The sequence below is a fragment of the Ictalurus punctatus genome, chromosome 6 (assembly GCF_001660625.3).
Source record: "Ictalurus punctatus breed USDA103 chromosome 6, Coco_2.0, whole genome shotgun sequence".
Lineage (NCBI taxonomy): Eukaryota > Metazoa > Chordata > Actinopteri > Siluriformes > Ictaluridae > Ictalurus > Ictalurus punctatus.
Genome location: NC_030421.2, coordinates 11,554,188 through 11,566,629, shown reverse-complemented (window position 1 = coordinate 11,566,629; position 12,442 = coordinate 11,554,188).

The window sequence follows — 12,442 nt, the reverse complement described above, 5'->3', positions numbered from 1 at the left end:
TTAGCTATATATTTCTACTAATATATAATCCCAAGCAGGAAAATGCTATATGTGAGCATATCTGTTTGTGTTTGAGAGACCAAGCTTAAATCCTGAGACAGCATTCACAGAAAAGACATGTTTATTTCACTTTTATCATTGTGGCAATGTGTGTTTTTTTAATATATAGCTTATCTTTGCTGCCTGGAGCACATTTTACTGTAAATAAGTGGATCTTGAAAAACTGTGTGAAGCTGCATTCATTAAAAGGGATTAAATAAAATAATTTCTCGTTGTTTTTAAAGAGCAGGAGTAAGTGTCATGAAAAGCACTCTATTTTGGAGAGAGAGAGAGAGAGAGAGAGAGAGAGAGAGATCTAGCTGCAAATAGTCCTCCTGTTCTGTTGCACCTGTTCTCAAGAAAAAAATGAATACAGATAGCATTAATTAATCAAACGAGTGTGTTTGTGGGCATGTGCAGTGTAACTACAATGACATTTGTTCATGCAGAAATGAAAAATGAAGGTCTTTTTAACATCAAGTCAGGAGGCAACGTGTTAAAATTATAAAGTGTATGTGGGCTGACTATGTAGCCACACAATCATGTGAAAAAAGGGCAAGGGAAAAAATGGGAAGCGATAGAGCAGGAGGGAAAGAAGACATTTTCCATTTGAAAAGATTTGCCCAACACAGACGCACACATACCTCTAGACTCACACCCATTCGAGCCATTAGGTTCGGTAATGACTTTGAGAATGAATTGCAAGGTTGTTTTATGCAGAAATGTGCCAGCGCACACAAAAATATGATAATGCTCTTTCTCTCTCTGTCTGTCTGTCTGTCTGTCTCTCTCTCTCTCTCTTTCTCTCTCTCTCTCACACACACACACACAAAAACACAAACACATAAAAACAACAAAAAACAAAATCAGGCCCACCACTAACAGTAGGTGGATGATTTAAGTACATTTATTTTGGGGTGAGAAAAGTATGTTAATGAGCTTTAAAATCAAAGTGAGGTGGTGACTAACATGGGCTCATTATCTACCACTATGTTTCCATCCCAATGTTTTAGGGCATTTCTGAAATGTGGTCAGATCATGGTGTGCTTCCATTATATACTCTTTAAAAATACAAATTCAACATTAGCACAAAACAAATGGTGGATAAAATCTTTACTTTGAATTAACAGTGGGACAAGAGCGACAGGTGCCAATCAGCCAGCTATGTGGCAGCAGTACCGCTATGCGGCATGCAGATATGAGCCAAGAGGTTTTGTTAATGTTCAGGTTAAACATCAGAATGGGCAAAAATGACCTCAGTGAGTTTTTTTTAATTATGCTCAACAGTCTCTAGAAAAAAAAAGAAAAAAAAACATTCAATGATATGAGATCTGCTGTTATAGCCCATCTGCCTAAAGGTTATTTGTGTTATGTGTTCTTAGATTCTTTTCGGCTCACCATAGTCAACTCAGACCAGTCACTTCTGACCTCTCTCATAAACAAGGCATTTCCACTCGCAGAACTGATGCTCAATAGATGTGTTTTGCTATTTGCACCATTCTGTGTAAACTCTAGAGACTGTTTTGCTTGAAAACCAGCAGTTTGTGAAAAAACTGAAACTTCCCCTCTGGCACCAACAACTATGCCATGGTCAAAGTCACTGAGATCCCATTTCACCCCATCCTGATGTTTGATGTGAACATGAACTGAAGCTCTTGTGCTTCTGCCACATGATTGGCTGACTGGATAATTGCTTGAATGAGCACATGTACCTAATAAAGTGAACAGCAAGTGTATGCAACTAATGTTGCTATCTGCAGTATCTCTCTGTTCATATTGTTTTTTCTTTGGCAGGCTTAAGGAAATGTATAAGTTCCAGGCTCTAGGATTGCCACATCCATGCAACAAATGCAGCAGCAACAAAATATGTAGTTTCCCTAAGTAGATCCTAAAATTCTCATGTACTCATACATTTATGGTGCTGTAATGAGTTGAACTGGCTGTCACATACACCTTTAACATAGTTTTTCAGCTATTCGTCAGAAAAGAAAATGCTACCGGTTCAAAAACCTGACACATGCAACACTGCCAGTGAAAATCTGAGTAACAAGAACCATTCACACACACCCCCATCACACAGTCTTCTTCAGAGGACTCACACCTATATCTTCCCCAATCACCCTCCCTCATTCAACAGCCATCCTCAATGGAATCTGTAGTTGCTCCCCCCACCTACATGTCACTACCGGCAGTTGAAGACACAGTTGGATTAGCTGAAACCTGGGAAAGCTGCAGAGCCTGTCGGAATCAGTCCCAGGGTATTGAGGGTCTGTGCTAACCAGCTGTGTGGGATCCTCTAGCACCTCTTCAATCTAAGCCTTTGACTGGAGAAGGTGCCAGAGCTATGGAAAACATCCTGCCTGGTTCCTGTTCCAAAGAAGATAACATTCCTCTACCTTGAATGATTATAGAACAGTAGCCCTCACATCACATGTAATGAAGATCCTGGAAAGACTGGTGCTGTTCTATCTAAGACCTCAAGTCAGCTCTTTTCGGGAATCCCGACAGTTTGCCTACCAGCCACAGGTAGGCATGGATTATGCAGTCATATACAGTACAGTGCCCCCATCCTGATTTCTTTTGTTTTTGTGCATATCTGAGACAAAATATGTTTTAGATCCTCAAATGAAATACAACATAAAACAAAGGCAACCTGAGTAACCACACAATATAGTTTTTATTTATTTACTGTTTATTTATTATTGAGGCAAAAAAGTTACCAAACACCTATCACCCATGTGAAAAATGTTGGGGTTATGCATGTAACCCTGTTCCCTGAGAAGGGAACGAGACGTTGCATTTAGCATAACAGTCTGGGAAGCGTCTTGCGTGCGTGACCGGTATCTGAAGCTTATGTAAAATCATGCCTCTACTTATAGGCCTGCCATGATCAGGTGACGTGGCAATTAAGCGCGTCGCATGATATATATATGGCACCTGTGAACCACACCGCCAGCCTCTATTATCTGAAGCGAAGACGCAATTCATAGGCCTGCCCTGTTATGACAGATGACAGGGTTACATGCGTAACCCCAACATTCCCTTTCAAAGGGAACTTTGACGTTGCATTTAGCATAACAGTATGGGAATGGGAACACCCACTCCGTCATACCGAGGGTACGGCCTGTTCAAAAAGACCCAAGCCCAAGGGTCACTGCAAGCCACTCGAGCCCAGGGTGGAATGAATATACAGGCTGTAATAACGAATGAATGTGTGTGGCATAGACCATCCTGCAGCAGCACACACATCCTGAAAGAATACCCCTTTGGACAAAGCCTTTGAGGAGGCAACCGCCCTAGTGAAATGAGCTCTTATGCCCAGAGGCATGGCGAGACCGCACGCCTCGTAAGCCATAGAGATTGCTTCCACTGTCCAATTAGAGATGCGCTGCTTTGACATAGCATCACCTCTACTGTCACTGCCAAAGCAGACCAGTAGCTGCTCCGACTTACGCCACTGGCTGGAGCGGTGGACGTAAGTACAGAGAGCCCTTACTGGACACAGCAGGTGCATCCTCTCTTCTTCCGGTGTGAGGAACGGAGGAGGGCAGAAAGCCTGCATCACCACAGGGTGGGCAGCCGACATAGGCACTTTAGGAATATAATCCGGCCTAGGATACAGGGAGGCCTTGGCTAATCCAGGGGCAAAGTCAAGGCAGGAAGGGGCAACAGAGAGAGCTTGTAGATCTCCCACTCGCTTGAGAGATGTCAGGGCCAGTAGAAGAGTTACCTTTAGTGTCAGAAGCTTCTCAGAGGCTGACTCTAAGGACTCAAATGGGCCCCTGACAGACCTTCCAAGACAATAGAAAGGTCCCATGAAGTTATGCGCGGCCTGCAGATGGGCCTCAGCCATCTGACACCATGCATGAACCTCAAAGTTAGAGGATGTTGCCCCACAGATGCTCCATCAACCGGGGTGTGGCTGGCCGAAACAGCGGCCACATAAAGCTGATTGTAGTAGGAGCCAACCCTGCTGAGAAACGTTCTTGTAAGAACTCCCATTGAGCTATTGCGCATTTCACTGGGTCTAGCTGATGTTCCTCACACCACAAGACAAAAAGCCACCACTTGAGCGCATACAATTTCCTTGTGGATGGTGCTCTAGCATTTAACATGGTCTCTACAACCTCAGTTGTGAGACCAGAATCTATGAGCTGGTGCCCCTCAGGGGACAGACCCACAGTTTCCATAGTTCTGGCTGAGGGTGATAAATCAGCCCTCCGGCTTGAGACAGTAGATCCCTGTGGATGGGAATCTCCCAAGGACTACCATCGAGCAAGGAAATTATCTCAGAGAACCATATTCGAACTGACCAATAAGGTGCTACTAGCAGCAGACGTAGACGGTCTTCGCGAACTCTCACTAGAACTTGTGGGAGCAGCGCAATCGGGGGAAAGGCACGTAGACATGACCTTGGTCATGTGTGCACCATGGCGTCTAGCCCCAGCGATGCTGGAGGAGTGAGGGCGAACCACAGCAGGCAGTGTTTTGTCTCCTCGGAGGCGAACACATCCACTTCCACTTGTCCGAACCTCCGCCATATGGACTCCACCACTTGTGGATTGAGCCTCCAACCCCCGGGCCTCAGCCCCTGCCTCAACAGGATGTCTGCCCCTATATTCCGGCTGCCCAAAATGTATATTGCACTCACTGACGAGAACTTTCCCTCTGCCCAGAGAAGTATTAGTTGCGCCTGCATGAACAGGGGGCGTGAACATAATCCTCCCTGGTGGTTTATATATAAGACCACCGCTGTGTTGTCTGAGACAACTAGCACATGGTGACCTCTCAACTGAGGAAGAAAGAATTTCAATGCTAGGAATACGGCCCGCAGCTCTAGGCAATTTATATGCCACTCCAGATGAGGGCCGCTCCAAAGACCACGAGCTGGACAGCCATTTAAGACTGCACCCCAGCCCGTGAGGGACGCGTCTGTCATTACCGTCTTGCGGTAAGGAGATGCCCCTAGAGTGTGACCCAAGGCTAGAAACTGTGGGTCCCTCCAAATACTCAGAGCACATAGGCATCGCCGCATGACACTGATTACTCTCAGAGGTTTCATCCTCAGATGAATCCCCCGACTTTTCAGCCATCACTGAAATGGCCTCATGTGCAATAGGCCCAACAGTATGACGTTGGCTGCTGCTGCCATAAGGCCCAACAGTCTCTCGTAGAGACTGGAGCAGATGCCCAGACCTAGCTTCATCTTGCTTAAAGTTGACAGGATCGATCCTACGCATGTTGGGGATAGAAACGCCCTCATTGTAGTAGAATCCCATATAACCCCTAGAAAAGTTGTCCTCTACACTGGAGAAAGCATACCTTTCTTGAGGTTCAACCTGAGCTCCAAGCTCCTCATGTGGGTGAGAACAACATCTCGATGTTGAACCGCTTGTTCCTGGATCGTGCTACAATTAACTAGTCATCCAGGTAGTTTAATACACGGATGCCCTGGAATCGCAAGGGATCCAGAGAAGCATCCATGCACTTTGTGAAGGTGCGAGGGGATAAAGGTAGCCCGAAGGGAAGAACCAGAAATTAGTATGTGTTTTCTCCAAAAGCAAACCTCAGGAACTTCCTGTGGCTTGGCGATATTCCTATGTGGAAATATGCATCTTTCAGATCTATCATCACAAACCAGTCCTCGAACTGAATCTGTTTTCCAAACAGTTCCACTTTTGACTCATCAATCCACAAAACATTCCCCCAAAAGGTTTGAGGATCATCAAAGTGTGTTTTCGCAAAATTCAGATGAGCCTTAATGTTCTTCTGGGTTAGCAGTGGTTTTTGTCTCACCACTCTTCCATGGATGCCATTTTTGCCCAGTGTCTTTCTGATAGTGGAGTCATGAACAGTGACCTTTATTGATGCAAGAGAGGAGTGTATGTCATTTGATGTTGTCCTTGGCTCTTTTGTGACTTTCTGGATGATTAGTTGCTGTACTTTTGGAGGAATTGTGGAAGGTTCACCTGCCGAAGGTTCTACATAGGGAAACTACATATTTTGTTGCTGCTGCATTTGTTGCATGGATGTGACAATCCTAGAGCATATGTGTCGATGTTTTTCCATTTGGAGATAATGGCTCTCACTATGGTCCTTTGGAGTCCCAGAGCCTTTGAAATAGCTTTGTAACCCTTCCCAGACTGATGTATTTCAACCACCTCCTTCCTCCTCATTTCTGAAATTTCTTTCAACTTACTGGCATAGTGTGTTACTGGATAAGACCTTTTACCCAACTTCATGCTGTTGAAAAAGTTCTATTTAATTGTTGATTTTATTGAACAGGGTTTGCAGTAATCAGGCCTGGTTGTGTCTTGTCTAGCTGAACCCAATATTGAATGTAGTTTTGTGGATTTGGGGAATTAATTACTATGGGGCAAATACATTTTAGCTTTTTTGCTTCGATAAATATCATTATCGTTTAAAAAACATATTTTGTGTCTACTCAGGTTGACTTTGTTTTATCTTAGATTTTTTTTTTTTTATTTCTCAAACAATTTAGTATGAGATATATAAAAAACATACAAAAAACAACAAATCAGGAAGGGGTCAATACTTTCACAGCACTGTATCTACTTCAAAGGGCCCGGTCCCATCTGTACTACAACCACAACCACAGTGAAACTCACATTCTTTGAATTCTTGAGTGCATTTAACACCATTGAATCTCTTCTGCTGAGAGAGAAGATAAGAAATATGCAGATGGACATGTCCATGATCTCCTGCTTTACTGACTACCTATCGGACAAAGCCCAGTTTGTACAGTTGGGAGCTTGCCTGTCTGAGTTCCTGCTGAGCAGCACTGGAGCACCACAGGGAACTGTGCTTTCCCCCTTCCTCTTCACTCTGTAACACACTGGCTCCTACTGTGCAAATCACTATACAGCGAGTGTCTCCTCCTTTTGAGCATTGTGTAGCTGCATGATACTCCTGAAGTCTATGATGCTGTAACCTGGGTGTCACCATGCACTCTTTTACAGTACAAGTTTAAGTTCACCAACACAAAAAATATCAACCCTCTTAGTGGTGTAAATGTGTCGATCATCTCTGATCACCTTTACAGTTAGGTGAATGTCATTCCTCACAACCTTGATGACACATACACTATATGGCCAAAAGTATGTAGACACCTGTCTATCGCACCTATATGTAGGCCTTCCTCAAATGAGTTCCCATCACTAGAGCCAAATTGGAACCTTCTTGTCTGACATCAGCACCCAATCTCACAAATTCACTTGTGGCCGAGTGAGCACAAATCCCTACAGCCACAATCCAGTATCTAGTGGATTCTTGGAAAGCCTTCTCGGACAAGTGGATGCTGTTATAATAGCAAAGGGAGGATCAACTCCATATTAACGGGCATGATTTTGGAATAGGATGTTCAACAAACACATATTTGTGTGAGATGGTCATGAAAAGGCTGCTGGGGACATGGTGGCTTAGTGGTTAGCAAGTGAGCCTCACACTTCCAGGGTTGAGGTTCGATTTCCACAGTTGTCCTGTGTGCACAGGCACAGAATTTGAATGTTCTCTTAGTGCTTTTTGTTCAGGTACTCCAGTTTCCTCCCCCAGTCCAGAGACATACATTTTAGGCTGATCAGGATTTCCAAATTGTTTGTAGTTTGTGTGATTTTGCTGTGCGATGGGTTGGCACCCCATCCAGGGTGTCCCCCACCTTGTGCTCCGAGTTCCCTGGGATGAGTTTCAGGCTCCCCTCTGTAGAATAAGCGGTACAGAAAATAGATGGATGGATGGAAAAGGCTGAAATGTATAGATTGTATATCCTTTTAAAAATGGTATTTCCCTTTTTCTATTCATTCACTGCAGCTTCAAGAGCACTTGGAAAATCCCTGTGGTTTGCAAAGGCCTGTTTAATATTATTGAATAAATTTGTAAGAAAAAATAATGAATGCATTTCTGACGTATGTGCTATGACCTCTTCTGCACTCTTTTGATAAAGTACTAAAAGCCAAACCAGCGCTGCTTTTTTGCACTTTTTTATATGGGCATAGATATTCAATTTTATATGCTCCATCAGTGGCATTACCATTTTACTTTGGAGTAAAGTAAAGGATTTTTACATGAAAGACGTGCTTTTGAACATCAGCCCTAAACTGTGGAATAGTGATTCTCATAGAATTTATTATAGTTTATTATTTTAAAAAAATAACCCATGTGCTTAAGAGCCAAACTTTCTTCTATAACAGCACTTAAGTTGGCATAAAATTGCAAAGAACCCTGCAACTTGTGGGAATGCTTACTCCATTGCTTTAATAATAATAATGATGATGATGTGATGATGATAATAATAATAATAATAATAATAATAATGCTTTTTTAAGCACCTTTCATGACAACCAAGGTCACTTTAAAAATAAAACATGCAAATACAATGTACAAAACACTAAAACACAACATTATATATTTACAATTATACATATGCATATATAGTATCTCACAAAAGTGAGTACACCCCTCACATTTTTGTAAATATTTGATTATAACTATTCATGTGACAACACTGAAGAAATGACACTTTGCTACAATGTAAAGTAGTGAGTGTACAGCTTGTGTAACAGTGTGAATTTGCTGTCCCCTCAAAATAACTCAACACACAGTCATTAATGTCTAAACCACTGGCAACAAAAGTGAGTACACCCTAAGTGAAAATGTCCAAATTGGGCCCAATTAGCCATTTCCCCTCCCCGTGTCATGTGACTTGTTAGTGTTACAAGGTCTCGGGTGTGAATGGGGAGCAGGTGTGTTGAATTTGATGTCATCGCTCTCACACTCCCTCATACTGGTCACTGGAAGTTCAACTTGGCACCTAATGGCAAAGAACTCTCTGAGGATCTGAAAAAAAAGAATTGTTGCTCTACATAAAGATGGCCTAGGCTATAAGAAGATTGCCAAGACCCTGACACTGAGCTGCAGCACGGTGGCCAAGAACATAAAGTGGTTTAACAGGACAGGTTCCACTCAGAACAGGCCTCGCCATGGTTGACCAAAGAAGTTGAGTGCATGTGCTCAGCGTTATATCCAGAGGTTGCATTTGGGAAATAGACGTATGAGTGCTGCCAGCATTGCTGCAGAGGTTGAAGGGGTGGGGGGTCAGCCTGTCAGTGCTCAGACCATATGCTGCACACTGCATCAATTGGTTACTTTTACACCCATCATGGTAAAGTTCATGTCCGGTATTGCTAGTAGACCTACTGAGGAGGATCGCAGTATGCGGGGAGGGATGTAGGTTAGTGAGGTAAGTGGGAGCATGACTATGTAGGGCCTTAAATGTGAGAAGCAGAATTTTGAATTTAATTTGATAGGCAACATGAAGCCAGTGAAGCTGGATGAGCAGAGGTGTTACCTGGCTGGTTGATTTGGAACATGGAATGATCCTTGCTGCATAGTTTTGGATTATTTGGAGCCGTTGAACTAGTTTATTAGGGATGCCAGACAGGATGGAATTGCAGTAGTCAATGCGGGATGTAACGTAAGCCTTGACCAAGGCTTCTGTGCTGTGTTGAGTGAGGGATGGGCGTAGTCTTGCAATGTTCCATAGATGGAAAAAGGCACTGCAAGAAACATTGTTTGTGTGCAGCAAAGGAGAGAGTGCTGTCTAAAATGACACCAAAGCTCTTAAACTGAGTGAAGCATGGTATGGTGCAGCCGTCCACGGAGAAGGTGAAGGTGTTCATCATTGCAACTGCTGTTTTAGAGCCAACAAGGAGTAGCTCGGTCTTATTGCTGTTTTATTTCAGATAGTTCTTAGTCATGCATAAGTTGATGTCACGAAGACCAGCTTTGATCGCATTGGGAAGAAGAGAGGCTGAGGGCTTCGTGGACATGTAAAGCTGAGTATAGTCAACATAGCAGTGAAAGTGAACACCATGATGTCGAAGGATATTGCCAAGTGGAAGGAGACAGATGATGAATAGGAGAGGCTCCAAAACTGAGCCCCGGAGAACCCCCTTGGTGACAGCACAGATCTCTGATGGCAGCTAATTATTTGGACAGATTGTGTCCTGTCAGTGAGGTAGGATGTGAACCACTGATGAACAGTGCCAAGGACTCCAGTGTTACTAGATGTTCTAGAAGAATCCGATGACAGATGGTGTCAAAGGCTGCACTGAGGTCTAGGTGGATGAGAATGGAGAGTAGTCCAGAATGAGCTGTGCAGAGGAGGTCATTGGTTATCTTAACCATGGTAGTTTCTGAGTTATGTTTAGGGTGAAATCCAGATTGTAATGGCTCAAAAAGGTTATTGTTTTTTAGGTGATCCTGGAGCTGAGATGCCACTGTCCTCTCATGGACTTTTGATATAAATTATAGGTTAGAGATAGGTCAATAATTGTTGAAGTCATCAGGATACAGTCCTGGCTTTTTCAGAGTTGGCCTGACAATGGCAATTTTTAATAAAGGGGGGACCACACCAGTGGTGAGAGAAATGTTAATTATTGAGGTTATCAGAGGGGACATAGAGGGCAGGCACACTTTAAGTAAGTTGGTTGGAGCAGGATCCAGTTGACATGTAGAGGAATTGCACTTCAAGATGAGATTCAAGACATGACTTTCAACTGAGAGACTGAAATGACTACATGCACTGGAATGTGGAGGGCCAATAGTATTCACGGAGCATGGTTCCTTTTGCTCATTAACTGAACAAGTCAATTGTTAATGAATGGTCACAATTTTAGAGTGGAAAAATTTCAGGAAGGCCGAACAGCATTCATCAGAGAGAGATTCAGATGATTGGAGTTATCAGGTTGTTTGAGTAGTCCATTCACTGTGGAAAAAAGAGCTCTGGTGTTTCCTTCTTCCGCACTGTTGATATTTGCATAATTTTATGTTTTTGCAACAGAAAGGACATTTTTGTACTAAATTATGTGATCAGAATACATTTATTTATGTACCACAAGACCAGTCCTTTTGATAACTGCTCCAGACACTGACCTGTGGACTTCATCTGGTGGAATTTAGATGTATACCAAGGTGCAGTGTGAACAAATTAAATGGTCTGAATCTTCAGGGGAGCAAGACTGTTAAGTGCAGAAGACAAGAAGTAGGTGTAATGGCTCACTAGATCCACTAATGAAGCATTAGGAGCAGGGCATGGACAGGAGTTAATTAGAGCAGTAAACTCCTCTGGCTTGACCTTTTGAATGTTGCGATATGACATCACATGCAGAACTTTGGATTTCATGACAGGCAGGTAGGTGTCAAACAGCACAGATTTGTGGTCTGAGATGGGTAGTTCAGCAGCATTGATGTGGCAGGGTGTAATACCAGTGCAGCAGACCAGATCTAAAATATGGCCTTTGATGTGGGTTTAAGTCTACATATTGGGTAATACCAAAACAATCAAGGATGGCCATAAAGTCTCTTGTATATAAGTTGGAAGAATTGTCCAAATAGAGGTTAAAATCACCCATCAGGATCACATTCGGAGACATTGTATTGAGAGTCGTTAGTATAGTTGAAAGTTCAGATATTAACAAATTTGATGACTTGGGTGGTCTATACAATACCACAATAACGGGGAGTGTAAGTCCACAGAGTTTGACGGCCGCAGTTCAAAGGAGGATTGATCAGCCAAGGCGATTCTCATTTGCTGCCAGGTTTCCATGAGGCCTAGAAAATCCAGTTTATGGTCAGTTATAAAGACACTGACCAGAGCAGCTTTGTTGTTGAGAGACTGAATATTGTATAATCCAAATTTCAGGCAGTTAGTGTGCATGTGCACATCTGACCTAGGCAGAGAGGCTAGTATACTGCAGTCAACAAGACGTCAGTCAGAGATCATTGAGTGACAGCGGTTTACAGAACAGAGGAAGGGAATAGCAAAATCATTCTTGGCTGTCACTTTATTCATCTTTCAACGAGATCCTCAATGAATAAATTTTGTATGCCCTACAGGAGGCTCATAGGTTCCTCAGCTGGTAAAGTTCACCTGCTGAGTATTTCCGCATCTTTAATAATCAGATGGAGTGTTTTCGGCCAGACTTCACAGTAATCCACCTCAAGCAGTTCAATGTTTATCAGCAAAGAAATCTCAAAGCTATCTCTGTGATTTGAATCGCAATGTAATGTTCATAATATAAATCTTCACTTATATAGCACTTTTATCCAAAGCGCTTTACACTGTGTCTCATTCCCCCATTCACACACACTCACACTCACACACCAATGGTAGCAGAGCTGCCATGCAAGGCACAAGCTTGCCATTGGGAGCAACTTGGGGTTCAGTGTCTTGCCCAAGGACACATCGGTATTTGGAATCGTGGGCCGGGAATCGAACTGCCAACCTTTGATTGGTGGACAATCCATCCTACCACCTGAGCCACAGCCGGCCAATGTCTCCAGGCAGAAGACAGTAAAACGTGACAGAAAACAAATATAAATGTCA